Source organism: Lepisosteus oculatus, chromosome 11, assembly GCF_040954835.1.
Source record: "Lepisosteus oculatus isolate fLepOcu1 chromosome 11, fLepOcu1.hap2, whole genome shotgun sequence".
Classification (NCBI taxonomy): domain Eukaryota; kingdom Metazoa; phylum Chordata; class Actinopteri; order Semionotiformes; family Lepisosteidae; genus Lepisosteus; species Lepisosteus oculatus.
In genome coordinates, this window is record NC_090706.1 from 9,956,014 (window position 1) to 9,971,606 (window position 15,593).

At 39.1% G+C, this 15,593-nt stretch overlaps 1 protein-coding gene across 6 annotated transcripts in view; it reads right to left on the reverse strand.

Annotated features, from left to right (window-relative positions):
• Positions 1 to 15,507, reverse strand: part of pum1 (pumilio RNA-binding family member 1) — a 41,605-nt gene extending 26,098 nt beyond the window's left edge. For all 6 annotated transcript variants that reach the window (XM_015348608.2, XM_015348609.2, XM_015348606.2 and 3 more), the window contains exon 1: positions 15,419 to 15,507. The gene's annotated coding sequence lies outside the window, so the exon portion shown is untranslated. The remainder of the gene's footprint in view (positions 1 to 15,418) is intronic.
• Positions 15,508 to 15,593: the final 86 nt, after the last annotated feature.

Sequence of the window (15,593 nt, forward strand, 5' to 3'; positions counted from 1 at the left end):
ATACCGCATACACAAAATATATTAGCATAGTAAACCACACGCTCCATCTTCTCGTGATGTACAAAACACGAAATAAAAACTGCTTCAGAATACAAACAGAATAAGTACGCTGGCGGACCACACTAAATGTGCAAGAACGTATTCATATTGAACAATTTGCCCAATGAGATGGCCAATGCCATTTCAATAAGTGCAAAGCCAGGATATAGGGTCAGAGAGATGACAGTTTCAGCGTCATATGTGGTTCTACACACTAGCTACACCAGCTCTTTGATTTTAACATTAATAAGCAGAGAAAATCCACTTTAACAAGAATGCGTCATGTCATATGGTGTTTCACTGCCTAGATGGACAGTTCTGGGTATTATGAATAACTTGTAAACACAAGAAAGCTCCGCTAGAATGTTTGGTTCCTTCGAAGTCCAGTCTTTGAGCACTACACTATCAACATACACAGGTTTCTAGTCCACATTTTAAGATGTGGAAAGGACTCACACAGCTGTACTTTTAAAGGTTACACATTTCTGATGCCACCTTTAACTTTAGATATTCCAAAAAGATCCCTTTTAAAAAGGATAGGGATGTTAACCCATTTCTATTCTAAACTTCCAACTGAGTTTCAAGTGATGAAGCACTCCACTATATGTAGAATAGTTTCCAAATGTGTTCTGCAGTTATGTGGTGAATTAAGTGGGTCCCCTCTTATGTTTAAAGTGTCTTGAGATTTTTAAGGATGAAAACCTCTCACATTAAAAAAGGAACTGCTGTGTCTAGTAGCTGGACATCCTGTGTGTCAAAAAACAAAAATGATAGAATTGTTTATAATTTAAGGAATTCTAGCTTTTCCCTGTGGGTTTAAACTAAGTCCATTTAGATGGCGAAACACACCTATGCCAATTTAGCAAACCACACAAAAGCACTGACGCAATCTGAAAACACAAAGCAGAAAAACTCACTCCTCATGCAACTCAAGCTCCCCTAGAGAAAGCCAGCACTTAGGACATAGCCCAGCTACCAGTGATCACATCCATCTTTTGAATTAGAGCTACAAAAACTCAAGATGCTGACAGTTCTTGTGCATTCCTCCAAATACATTAGCAGGCATATTTTTATAGCTAGTATCTACTGTGAATATGAGTGTGGCTCCTTGTGGCTAAAGGAGCCACACAGCCTTAAACACTCAGAGCTCAATCCTTGTCAGTGCCAATACTTTGCATTTCGATTGATTATTATCATTGTATTATCATGATATGAAATTACCTTAATGACCAAAACAGACTTTGCTGTTGCATGGGCAGATCTACAGGGAAATCCTCATGTATTGAATCTATTGAATCTGCACCAGATGAATGTGAGAATTTAAAAGATCTGTAATGTCTTTCTTGTAGTGTTGCGATCAGCTGTTCCTTAACAGCCATTTTTCCTTTCCTGCTATGAAATATTATCTGGAAGGGATATTTAATTTCCTTGCAAGCCCCCCCCCCAAACACACTAACATTATCTCTTCCCCAATTGTTGGGCTTTCCTGTCTTTACTATGAAGACTTCCCAATAAGATGCAATTATTGCCTCAAAGGGACATGGAGGCAAATACCTTTATACCTTTAACTTAAAAGGTAAATGTATACCACCACTAACAACCCTAGATTAAACACGAATTATTTAATATGCCCAAATTTATGTCTGCAACATGCCAAAAATAAAATGTATATTGTACTTCACATTCTAATTGAACTCATGATCTCAATTTCAAATTGACCGTTTTGGCGTTTTCTGTAGCCTCAGTTTACTTTAAATGATCAATGCACTTTATCTTCATTTTGAACAGCAAAGTAGCTTCTTTCCATTTATGGATCTTATCATATTAAAAAAACAGTGTGATATTCAGCTGTTTTTCTAAACCAACGAGCACAAAATGTAGAATTGAGTCTTGCACACTGTCACAGCACACAGTCATTAGTCAGTTGCTTGGTGCTGAAAACTCTGCAGTTCACCTTTATTCTCATGAATAAACTGATATTTTGCCACGGGAGAGTGGAAAGCAGAGGATATTGTTATTTGGCTTTCCCATCAATCTGACAGATAAGTTACACATCACAAAACATGAGAGATGTGTTGGCATGTGGACAGAAATGTCCATGCAGACCTGCAGAGTGATACCCAGGGTTAGACCGTTTCACAAATAATTAAATTCTGGTCTGCTATGTCATTCCAGTGTTTGCATGATCATTGCAAAAATGTGAATGTCCAAAGAGTAATAAGGGAGAGATAAACTGGAATTAACCCTTTTATAATTGACACTCGGAACTGGCATTTTTAGAAGGTGGAGGTGGGGTGGCTTACAAAAATTAACAATTTCTCTATTATTTTACAGCACATGCATATGACATTAGATGTGTCCAAAAACGTCACTCTTTCCAGTAGCTAATTTAGAGCTGTTTTCACAACACACAGAAAAAGGTCAACACAGTCACTACACCTGAAACATTTAAGGAGACTATTATCCATTGATAAGATCATGATCAGGACTTTGAATGCAAATCCCCTCCATCACCTCTGTTCAAGACTAACCTGCTTATCTTGACATCTGCCATGTGGGGACCAAAGTTAGTGTTCTAAATATAATTAGTGGATACTTTGTATTGAATAATTTATCATTCATTTCAAAGCCAGTGTTCACTTTAGATCCAAGCACTTATCTTTTAATCCCCCTCCCACACTGTCAAGATGAAGATCAAGTTGAACCATTAAAAAAATGACTTTTTCAGGTTCAGTGCCAGCCTTTGGATATTTAGAACATTCCCCTGCTCCCTGCAAGCAGTATTTTGTTTGTCAACATTAAATCTCATTTGCCTACCACCCTAGTCATTTTAGATTTCAGATGCTGTGTCACTGCAGAGCAATTCGACAACTGTTGGATACAACTTAACATTCACTGAATGAACTTTCTTGAAGGATGGTTCCTGCCAGGTGACCTGTCTAGTACTTTTTCCATTGCTTTTTGTGTAACTGGCAGCTATAAATCTTATCATTGCTTGGAAATGACTAGCACTTGTACAAACACACAGCTACCAGGGCCTCCGGCAATCACTGGGCTCTGGCCTATTGAATTAGCCTCACTGCACTCACTATTGCCACCCCCCAAAAGGAAACTAGCAAACACTGGATCTAATCCTGAACAATAAATGACAAACAATCAAGACTATTTACAGAAATTATAGACAACAGTGGGGGTGAACATCACAATCTAAAGGTAAAACCTGAACAACCAGGTTTTGAGACAGGATGAGAAGGCAGTGAGATCTATAAAGTCTGTAGAAGTCTAAGCACCCTAAAGAGGGTGCGATTCATATTTACTGGCTCAAGATAAATCTATCCTGAGGACAGAATCCAAATGCCATCAAGGAAATGGTAGAGGGCACATTGGAAAGGCTGTTTAGCCTCTTATAGGGCTCTTGAATGTTCTCTCCCCTCCGTGGTGGCCTTAAGCTGCAGCGCTTATAATTGCTCTACAGCCCTTTGTGTCCTTTTAACAAAGACATCAGTTTCCAATAGAGAATCGCTAATAAAGAATGTTAATGACATAGGTGACAGCAGAAGGACGACACCAAAGACTCTGTAAGCTGATGGCCTCCCAGCTTGAACACAGCACCAAAACAGGATATCATAACACCATTTCAAGTCCTGCAGGAATTTTACGATGACTAAACACAAAATGTAACAACTGCAAAGAATAAAATATTTGTGAGCACAACTGTGGTTTATATTAATTAACGCCATATTCATGTGTCAAGGGCCATGAACTTTCATCTCAACTGCACTTTGTGATAACCTCACAATCAGATCAATGAGTAAACAGTAAATTTGTTTTTATTTTGAACTCAAGCCTTGCAGTTAATATTTCTTCCTTCCAAATTTGGAGCCACCACTACGATGACCTCATCGTCAACAACCCTTCCAAGGCCAAAGGGGAAATCAGAGCTGTACACATGCACTTCAGACAATACCCTCTGTTGGGATGCTGAGCCACTCAGGAATCTAATGGAATTTTTAAATTAAATGTTAATATTCAAAATGGATGGCTCATAACCCAGAAGTTGCTTTAATCAGTGTCAGCACTGAGAAGCACTGTGCACTATGACTGTACACTGTAGCCATCTCACTACTATGAAGCCCACTGGGAGGCTCCAGGAAGACTGACGTTTAACTGGCATTACATGTACATCCTCCACTGGAGACTGTTGCTACAAGGTTCAACACCATTCTGAAGATCCAAGTCCTTTCAAAACTTAAGACTTCTTACAGGTGGTGAAAAGCAAATGTAAACCTTAGCTAGTCTCACAAATTGGCTGGCTAAGAGATCATAAAAGAATGTAATGAGGTGGCACTACAATTACACTACTAGCTTACACAACATGAGTCATTTTTAAACAGAACCAAGTACTTCCAAGGTCATAACTGGCTTGGCACAAGGAGGCCAAATAGGAAAATTTAAGGAACAGCTAAGTATTTACTTTGTCAAGACATAAAAAAATATCATAAAAGGTACCAGAAACATCTAAAAGTAGAATTGTAATATTGCAACACACTGTTTTATTTCACAAACTATACATGTACAAAGGACGATCCACAAGAGGCTCACTGCTGTCTAACTGAGGGAAACCCCTTAATTGGACTTGTGGTCACAGTAGAGTCATAATCATTACGTCAAGACTAGAGGGCTTGTGGGTGTCACTCAACTTCCAGTAAATGTAAAAAGAAAGAGGTGAATAACAGAATTTTGGAATCTGTCTAAATCAATGCTTTAACAGAACTTTCAGGAAGTATTATAAAGATTCTACAATTGGCTGGTCCTGATGGTGCATGTCTGATCTGTTTAGAAAGCAAAGGTTTTTGTGTTACCTGTGAACACACAGACACTCCTTTGTATTCGACAATATATGGGAAATGGGAAATAACGAAGGCTTTCAAATACACTAAATAAGTGCTTCCAATCAATCAGATAGTTGGTACATGTTTAAAAATTATGGACAGTCCTGGTTGTCTATAATTCTGGCTAATATGGCTTCAAGAGGAGACCAGCAACAATGAATGTGGGTTGAGTGTTGGGGTGTGTTTGGCAGGAGCTTCAGCGACCACAATTTACCGAATCATGAGAAATGGTGTTTAAGGTGATGTCAGCATGGAACTAAAGACATCAATGGCAAAGGGCAACAGTGGGCAAGAGATCTGTGCATTCATTTGACGTCCAAAGCAAAAGAAAGCAATCAACTGCAAATTTTAACCTAGGTAACAGCCAGAAGACAAGAGTTCACCAAGAACTCCACAGAACATAAAATAGTTCGGTTGCAGTGCACAAACCTCTCATCACAACTGGTTCAAAGAGCACAGGCAATACTCTACAGAGTAGTGTAGAAATTAGATATAATCAAATGGATCATCCTCCACTGTGTTCTCAACATGCAGGTGACCAGGTGTCACAACAAACCTAAATAACTTTACAGCACTGAATCCTTGGTTCTAACAGTGTTGGGTTCTGGTGGTTTTGTAATGTGGTGAGGTGCATTTTCATGGAATGATTTGAGTGATCTTATTTCCTTAGAAAGCAAGTTAAATGCCAATAGCTATTTAAGGGTACTGAGTTCAATCCATCTTTCCTGCAAGGAAGGGGTGTCACCCAGGATGCCACAGAGCATGCACGGTCTTCCAATGGTTTAGTGAGCAAGAGACCAATATTATGCATATCATGGCCTTCTCACTGATCAGATTTGAACCCAATCACATATTCTGGAATGAAGCCTGAGACTGATTTCCACTTCTACCAACCAGGTGTAAGTTGACTAACTTTCTCATAGAAGAATGGTGTCACATCTCATTTGCAGAATTTCAGAAGCTGGTATTTTATGCCACAGCGCATAATGGTCTTGGCTCCATGTGGTGGCCCAACACCCTATCACTTAATATTTTTTTCTCCATTTCTTGTCCACTACCTGTGTGAACAAAAATGTCTGTCAGATTAGGTCTGAACAATTGGTTTAAAGAGCAGCACAACAGTGTACCTGCGGTAAAATGGTTAGCCTAATATTGACATTTCTAATCCATTTTAAGTTAGTTAAGATCATTTTTATATTTATTAAATAATCACATACCACTTCTTTAAAACTCAACTGCATGTAAATGATCATATAGAACTTGTTGTAACCTTAAAGTAAGATTTGCATCTTGTTTTAAAACTGCTACAGGACTGCCATTATGTCCTTCAAAGTAACTATAAGACAGCTCTTTATAGATCTCCGCCCTCCATTTCATATACAGCAGTAATACAATAAAAACCCAAATAACACATCTTTAAAATAACGTTTTTAAGAAATGACAGTAATTGCTTCAACGGGAACATAATCATATACCAATCTGCTTTAAAGACAATACAACTCAAAACCAGCACTGAGCTAGTTATTACATTGTACCATCTCTTCATAAGAAAACCTACATACACCTAAGAACCTGTAGAAGACATTTGAGTTAAAACTATATTAAGTAACCCGTGTAAACGAAAACCTTCTATAGGAAGAAGGTATGATTGGGATCTATCACATCTGCGATCATTTTTTCTCAGCAAATTCTTTCAAAATGTAATTACATGAGTATTGCAAACAGGAGTTAGAGAATGCAACAATCTTAACACCCATTAACGAACCAATTTATTCAGTTGGCATTACCTGTGCATGTTCAAATAAACATTTGACAGAGACGAACATTAATCTCAGGAATTTCTGGCTTCTGTCTCTAAGTACAGAGATTAGAACAAGAGTGCCGGAAAGAATTTGCAAGCCCAACACTGTAAATCGTTTAACCACAAGTCTTGTCCATTAGATAATCTGTACCACATAATGTTCCTTTGAATTAAATTTACAAGAAAATATCCCAGCCCCATTCATTCAACCATCAGTCACATCAGTGGCCACATCTATTGTATAAAAACTGTTTTTGCAGCTCTTGGTATCCTGCTCTAATGGTGCTGTACACAGTATGACTGTAGGTCTACCAGGCCCATTACTTTCAAACAGAAAACTGTTCCTAGCCCTCAAGCATATACTCCACCTCAAAATGGTTGAAAAGCTGTAGTTTTCTGTCATTTCAAAGACAACGGCAGACAATTCAACCACAGTGACGTTATGCACTTTCAAAGTTCATCTCAAAAACACAATACCTCATACACCTAAACTATAGACAACATATAACAGAAGAATGCTGGCAAGTATGTGATCAAAACACAGCAACCTCCTCATGTCTCAAAACCAGCCTCTGCTATGTCAGAGCTATGCTGTGTATTCATACAATAACATGGTTTAACTCTATAAACACACAGTCTTAACTGGCAGGATATCTCTTAGAAAGCAATGCTGAAAACACCACTGATCTCGCTAACAGATTCTTATAATTTTTGGCATCTGGATCAGAGTACAGGGCTCACAGTTTCAAATTCTTAAGGATTGTATTTTGTATAAGAGGGCGGCCAGTACTGAAGTTAAACTTAAACAAAAAAAGGCTGATGCTTCTGCTTTGAATATTGAAATCTGTGATGAATTCCAAAACAGTAATAAGTGACCTGAGATAATGTCAGCATAAAGTTAATTACAAGACCTTGAACACTAGTTTTTTTTATGTCTACAAAATGTCCAAACAATAGAGCTACTTCCCTTATCAGTAAAAAGTGGTGAAGGAAAAATCTGAAAAAAACTACTGACATATCTATAAAGGTGCAAAAATAACACAGAACGCCTTTACAAAACATTTCCTATTTGTCCATGAGACAGACTTAATCTCTAACAGTTCTATTTGATTCTTAATTCACCTACATCAACAACTAAAGCTCCCACAAAAAAAATCCATGTCACAAGAATAAACTACTGTTGAGTTTGGAAACAGGCAATTCTGATCACCGAAGCCCACTTCAAGTGGACAGCATATACATGATCTTAAATCCAAGTGGTTTTTAATGGTAAATTGATAGTAATCTAGCACCGTCACTGCTCTAGTGGGATATACAGCTGGTTATTTACATCTAGCCGATTGAAATATCATCCATCTAGAAGCTGTGGGCTCACTGGATGCAGCTTTATCTTTCAGGGTGACAGCAATCTGAAGATTGTTGAAGATCTAGATGAGAAAAACCCAAGCCCCAGAGTAATTATCAATGGAATAGGTGAATCTGGAGGAGGCTGCGACTCTTGGAATACACTTGAAATAAGAGAAGAATAAAGGAGGGAAACACCATACACTACCCAGTTCAACACTCACACCTTACACTCATTTACATACTGTAAAAGAAACCAAAGCAACTTTGCTTTGTACTGTAAACACTTACACCTCTGACTGCAGCTGAATTGTAAGACCAGGGCACTAAAACTGTGTCTGGAAAAAAATCCTGTTCCCTGAGGTCCACTGGGCAATCTACAGCAGATCAACAGAGTACTACAAACACTACAAAGATAAATTAAGCAGTCAGTCAATGTGACTCAAGCTCGGAAAGAGCTCCTGCCTGCTGCAGAGATTTATTTTAAAGATTTGGAATCTCCCATTATTTTTGTAATACACACCCTATCTGGAATAGCCAATTGTGTGTTTTTTTGTATCTCAAGTGTCAGTAGCAGCACTCAGGGGGAGGTGGAGGAAATGTAGGCAGACTACTTGGACCCACCCACCTCCAAGCCACTCATCTTTTAACAAACCACAGGCACCTCAGCCCTGTGCCAGAGGAAACAAACTTACCTCACCGGCAACACAAGCGCCAGAGAGGTCACTGTACTTTCAAGAGAGCCCTAGCTCTCTAATCTCACCCTGACCGGGTGTGGAATCCCAGTCAGAGTAGGCTAGCGTCATGAACCAGACTCGAACACCTGCTTTCAAGCAAACACCTTTACTAGCAAAGCCACTCCTAAAGTCTACTGCCACCCTATGATAAGAAAAGTTTCTATCATTTACAAGGGTTCTTCGAAACATGAAATCTTTGTCTAATTACTATTCCTCTATCAATCTGTTAAATGAGGGACATGAATGGGAGATTCTCTATGGAATATCATTATGTGTTTTACAGTATAATTATAACTGATTATAGGCTTCTTTCTCACCCTCCGGAAAAAAAACAACCATCTACCAATGATTTTTTACCTAAAACTGAGGTCCAGTGTTGCTCTGGCTCAAGTGACACCGGACTTACAGAAATCTTACAGGCAAGCCTGTCTACATTGAGAAATCCATCTGTTGGACACTGAGGCCTCCAGTCCACTGCTACACAAATAGGAGAGTCCACGTGAAAGGTAAGGGCAGTTTACTTCAAAGCACAATACACACAAGGTACAGCTATGGACATCACTTCTGAGCTCCGAGATGGACTGCATTTACTCATGCGCAGTACTAATAATACTGCTTGTTTTAAGACAGGGGTTTTGATCTGACTCGTTTGAGGATTTTTTTAAAGGAGTTTTCAGTAAGTAATTAAAATCTGAGCAAACCTTCATCAATAGTTTGTTGATTATATCAAGAAATGGCTTACTATTTTACCCCAATAAAACTTGTCCTACTCAATTTGCTTCCCACTAGCTAACCTAGTTTGCTGTTAAAAGCTAGATTGATAAAAGCTCTGTGTTTTGCAGTAGGCAAGCGACACGTTGCTGTATAGCCTCATGTTAGAGGGCCCCAGATCCAGCAATTGAAATAACACATGGCCACAGATTTATTCAATTCTTACACAGCAGAAAGCATCAATGTTTTGTACCAAAGGCCCACAATAAGTGTATTACCCATCTAAAAAGAGATATACAGTATTACATAATAGGCTTTCTCCTTCATTTATATCCTTCAGTGAACCATGTGTTAAGTGCAGTATCCAACATTTTGACAGCTTCCAATAATTGTATAAAAATGTCCAGCACTTAATATTTAGTTATTGGAAAACAGAATTAATTGGTGGAACTAAGCTGAAAAAACATGGTCAAAACTCCTCAATGTGCATATGTCTCAATGATTCATTTAGGAACTTGTAAAACAAGTTAGCTTTACCAGACAATACCCAGGCTTTCAGCCGATGAAATAATGCACTGGCTCACTGGCAAACCCACGATAATGTTACCAGCTCCTCCAGAGAAAGATGATCATTTTACTCTTGACCTACTACTTTTGATCTGTCCACCCAATGAAATGTTGCCAAGTACAGAGGGGTTTTCCATCATCTGATTACAGGCAGTAGAAACAAAATGACTAATGATAGGATTTTTAACACAACTTTCCTATAATTTAAAAACTAAACAAACTCTGAAACAATGGTACAAAGAATATTCTGCTGTGTATTTTTACTACAATCAACTGTGTACAACTGGGATAAAGCCCAGTAGACTCGCACCTAGTTAAACACTATACATTTCTATGCTGTCAACAGTTTTTCACTCCTTCTGTAGTTTAACTTGTGCACATGAGAGTTACCATCTCCAGTTTAACTGCATATATTTTTTATACAGGTGAAGTCCAAACTGATATGAGAGAATCCCGATTACAACTGAGAACAATGAAGCCATGGAGATCCCAATTCAGGCACCCGCTGAGCCGGGATATATTGGTATATTGATCAGATGTTAATAATGGGCTGATTTATGTTAAGAGCTAGGTTGGAATGAAAACATGATGACACTACAGGCCTGCATGTCCACAATTGGACACACCTGGTGCAAACAGTTTGAAATTGATCCCCCCTTTCATGCAGACCAAACCTAATGAACAATTAAAAAATAACACCCCCATGTAAATCAATAAGAAAGGCTGCAAGTAAGACTAAGTAACAGGAAAATCAGAGGTCACATACTTTTTATTTTTTTATAAAGAAAAAACTTAAGAGCTAAACCAATTAAAACATTTACCACATGGAATAAACAGAAAAATATCGTTTGGTGCTTGTGTTATTCTTGTTATTCATAATAGCAGTTTGAGAGACTTGGAACTGGTCACTATCATAGCACTTCAAAAATTAAACCACAGCAAGTGTGTCATGGAACATATTTGCCAAATCTGTTTGAGAACAGTCCATCTTTTAACCAAAGCTCACTCTTTTACATCCCTCCTACAAGCCCTCAATGTTAGGCCCACAAGACGCCAAGAACAAATTTATTCCAACTCATTCCACTCGAAGATCAGCCTTGAATTCAAACCCATTTACAACAGCTCAAAGCTCCTTTTACAGATAAATTGATTTATATTCACATCTTAAGTTTAGCTTCCAGTTCCCAATGGGATAAACAATTTTAAGATGAAAAGTAACTTACCTTCTCCCATCGAGCATGGATTTTGAATGATAACATTAAGCAGGCCAGCTACAATAGATTCTACTCTGGTGCTGCTTGCATGCAAGATAAAAACACAACAACATATTTCTTTTTAGGTCTTCAGCTCCTTCAGATCTGAAATAAATGTCTCCATGGAACTCATGCCAAAAGAAAGATATGTTGATGAAGGTGTTATTTGTTTTTTAACTAATAGAACTAATGAGAAATCTTTTTTACAGAAAAGAATTTTAAGCTTTCAAGCTTAAATAGTGTTTCTACCTGATACCAAAAAAGCAGACTGTGCATTTTGATTTCTAAAAACATGTTTGAAATAAAACTAACCACAATCTATGTGATGTATTTGAAGTGCAGAACTGTACTATATACAACAAAGATCAGAAATAGCACTAATAAAGGCCACACATGGAATTCTTAAAGACTGCTAACACAATCTGCTGTCATACAACGAATAGGTGCAAGAAACACCTTGGAATTCAGCCATGAAATGTTTCCCTATTTTTCCCCTCTTTTGTGATCCTACATCCCTGCTCTACCTTTTCTTGCTGTGAAGTGCTCCAAGATGTGCCCACCAGGAAGTTACATTCCGCAAAACAGACAAAAAAATGTTACAACCCCAGGGCAAATGTAGGGTACAAAGCTTATAACAGCCACAGCAAACCCCCAAAATAATTTCACTATAGCTAGAAAGCATGCAGCAGAGAAAGATCTGAGCTGGCTACCAACACTTCTCCACTCTACTTCAAAACTTTAAAGTAACGGCCTGTAAAATAGGAAGAAACATCAAGACTTTAATGACTCTGTTCTCAGTTTTGAATCGTTCGTAACTGACTGATTTGTCTGAGCTTGTTTTTAGCTGGTAAGCTCAAAACTGCTATTATCTTAACACACAAATTGAAATATTTGATCTTTAAAAATATTATTTTAATGATAAACTGATTTATGTGTGTAGTTTATACACTAAACCCATATTGTTCATTGTAATATAAAAACAAGGTAATCAACAATTTTTAAGGTCAAGAAAAATTAATGTTCAAATCACATGCAGGTGAACATTTAACTTAACGTACATAAACGGGCTAATTTCAAAATGCGGTCAAATTCTTCTTGCTCCAGTAAGGCATAACTTTTATGGTTTTAAAATGTGTATCATGAAAAATGACCAAAAAAACAGAGCAGGAAATTCTATAGTTTTGTTGCAAGTTGCATATATTCATACAATGGAGGACTTGTTCCAAAATGAGAGACGTACTCATTAACTATTTAAACAACTGCTTTCATGACTCTTGGGAGGCTACAATATTCCCAACTCTAACACTCACACTTTAAAAACAATGGCTTGTAAGTATGAGTGATAGCCATGACAGCAGACAGAAGGGGAATGACATCACGAAAAGTCCAATGATTCGAATTAGAATTAGAGTGCAGTGGGCAGGGCTAATTCTAAAACAGGTAAAAAAAACAAGAGAAAACTCAAGGTTAAGCAGCTGCCCACTCACGCCATGCCCTACAGATATTTTAAATGTTCAGCAAGTGAAATCGTTTCACAGGGAGTGCGTCTGTTACCACTATCACTGCCACCCACGGATAATCTAAAGAATTTCAGATCATTTAAAACTACCGTCAATGTCCGGCCGCTAAATTCCTGGAAGCTCTGAAACCAAATGCCACCGTGGGCAACAAATGTACTCTTTCCGCACCTTACGAAATATTTGCATTCTCTTGGGGAGAACAATCGGTGGCACTAGTCCTCTAGTCCCTTTATATCTAGGTGTGACTCAGTGGCATTCCTGCGAAGAACAGTGGTAAAGCAGGAAAGCAAAAAGAGAATTCAAGTCCAAGTTAAAAACCAGATAGTACAGTGTCATTTAAAAAAATAACACTGGACAAAAAAACACTAACATCTAGCCTATATCAAGCAATCTGATTTAAAGTAAATCACACTTAACACTTCTGGGAACAAGTTCACAGGCTCAAAGTGCATATGATCAAAAACATCACTCCTGTAAGGCAATGCACAAAACAAGCAGTACAGTACACCATAATGCAAGAGCAGCAAAACAGAGCTAAACGGAAATGTAAGGTCTCAACATATAAGGTCCTACCAGGTATACGTAAATTGCTGCAAAATACAAAATGTACAAGAGTACTCAAATAGAACTACACAAGGAACTGGATGCAAGATAAAATCTGTCAATGTCCGAACGCTCCTTAAACGAAAATGCAGTAAGGAAACAACCCACTGATCATGTGAAGGTAAGGAAATTCAAAGGTGTATGCAAGAAAACATGAATTGACATACTTTGCAGAAGGCAGCAGTACAGGTTTTTGTAAATCGTGTTGTGACAGTGTGCCTTCAACTTACTACTGGATTCTGCAGATCTCTTTCTGGGATGTAAAAACAGATGAACGAACACCAGCAAAATAATTTAAACTTACTTAAGAGTGGCTTGAGAAATCAGTTTATTTCAAACTGAAAAGGCAAGAATCTGAACATTTTCCAATTTTGTCTAACAGGTAGCACTGGCATGTGATACAACAAACCACAGTATTTCACACTTTAGCTAAGCCAGAGACGCATTACAAAGTGGAAGATTTTGAGAGACCCAAAACAAAATCGAAAACAAGTTTTTTTTTCTTGGAGTCTGTCTAAGAAAACTGGACACAGACAAGTACAGACCCAAGAAATACTCTGACCAAACATTTAGGATTATAAGCAATGAACTGCATTGGTCTTTTATAAAGATGATAAAAGTGCAGGGCTAAAGTGCTTTACTTATTTTTGACTTGCCCTATTTTATGAGACAGTGACTTCCAAACAGACAAAATCATACTGACAGGTCACATCAAACGCTATTAAAGAAAAGCTGCTCAGCTAAGACCTACAGGGCCAAGATAACACCAGAAGCCACAGGGCTAGGGCGATGGTCAACCGTTCTGCAGGGAACGTGTTGGCTCAGCTCAGTTGTGAACCTCACAGGAAGTTCAGGTGGAAAATGAGAGTTTCCATCTCCGAAGATGCAAACGCATCGGCGCTGACTTTTTTTTTTGTTAGAAGAAGGGAGGGGGGCAGGCAAAAAAAAAACCCGTTACCGTACCCTGATCGAAAGCATATTTTGACAGCGATCTTCACAATCAAGCGTGCTCCAAAATGCACGTGTAAAAATACAACAGTGAGAAAATATTCTGCGAAAGCCCCACGACCACGCATGGGATCCCAGCTACTGATGCGATGCCAGCCTTTGTATCTCCATCTGTCAGAGCCGCCGCCACTTCCTCGCCTGGGCTGCACACAGAGCCCATTCCCTGCCGGTCCTGTATGATGGGAACCAGCGGCAGGACTGAACACCCGGAAATCACAACAGGCGCCTACAGCCGCAAAAGCCAGCCTCTCTCCCCGGCAGCCGAGAGCTCTCCACGATATAGTGGCCGCTTCCCAGCCCAGCGCCACAATAAAGCATCCATCACTTTTAAAGCTTTTGTTTCAGTCGAACTGTCCCTGTATTAAACGCAGCCCTTTTGCCAGGAGCATAAACAAACCCAGTTCGGGTTAAGAAAACAAAACACTAAAAGGCTGTCTCCTGTGTGCAAAAGTACCCTGTAACAGCACGAAAACCTTCAGAGGCCCGGTTTTTCCTGCCATTAGTCTTTGAGCATTGGGTATACTGTTTTTTTTTATGTACCTTTCTAGTCTCAGCCCGTCCCCGGCAACAATACATGGCCTTATCTCTTCTGCAGACAGGAACCAGTACCAAATTAGCACAGAAATCAGACTTACAAATAAAACCAAGCGCCCATGAAACGGGAGCGGGCGCTTCCGCGGCTTTTATAACTGCTACAATGCGTTTTTGACTATTATCTTGCGCAAAAGGCTAGGTTGATCTTGCAATAGCGACAACAATAGAGGCCCAAACACTCCGGGCAGAAACACAGATACGAGGGGAGGAAGAGAAGGGGAGGGGGGACGACACAGGTTCAAATCCACCAAAATAAGACTCCGGCTCCCCAAACCGTGCCAATAACCCAAAGGTTTTACAAAGTACAGGTTAAAGTCTACCCGCGACCCAAGTCAGTTGGTCTACTTACAGGCGGAGCGGGTGGATGGAAATGGATTTCAGCCCCAAAACTCTCCGAGTCCAAGCTTTCACTCCAACAACATGGCGGCTCAGTGGGGGCTGGAGCCCGCGCGGCATCATGGGACAGGAGAAGCCGTCTGTGAGGAGAGTTCAGCCAGCGCGAGAAGGAGGGGGATCGGAGGACC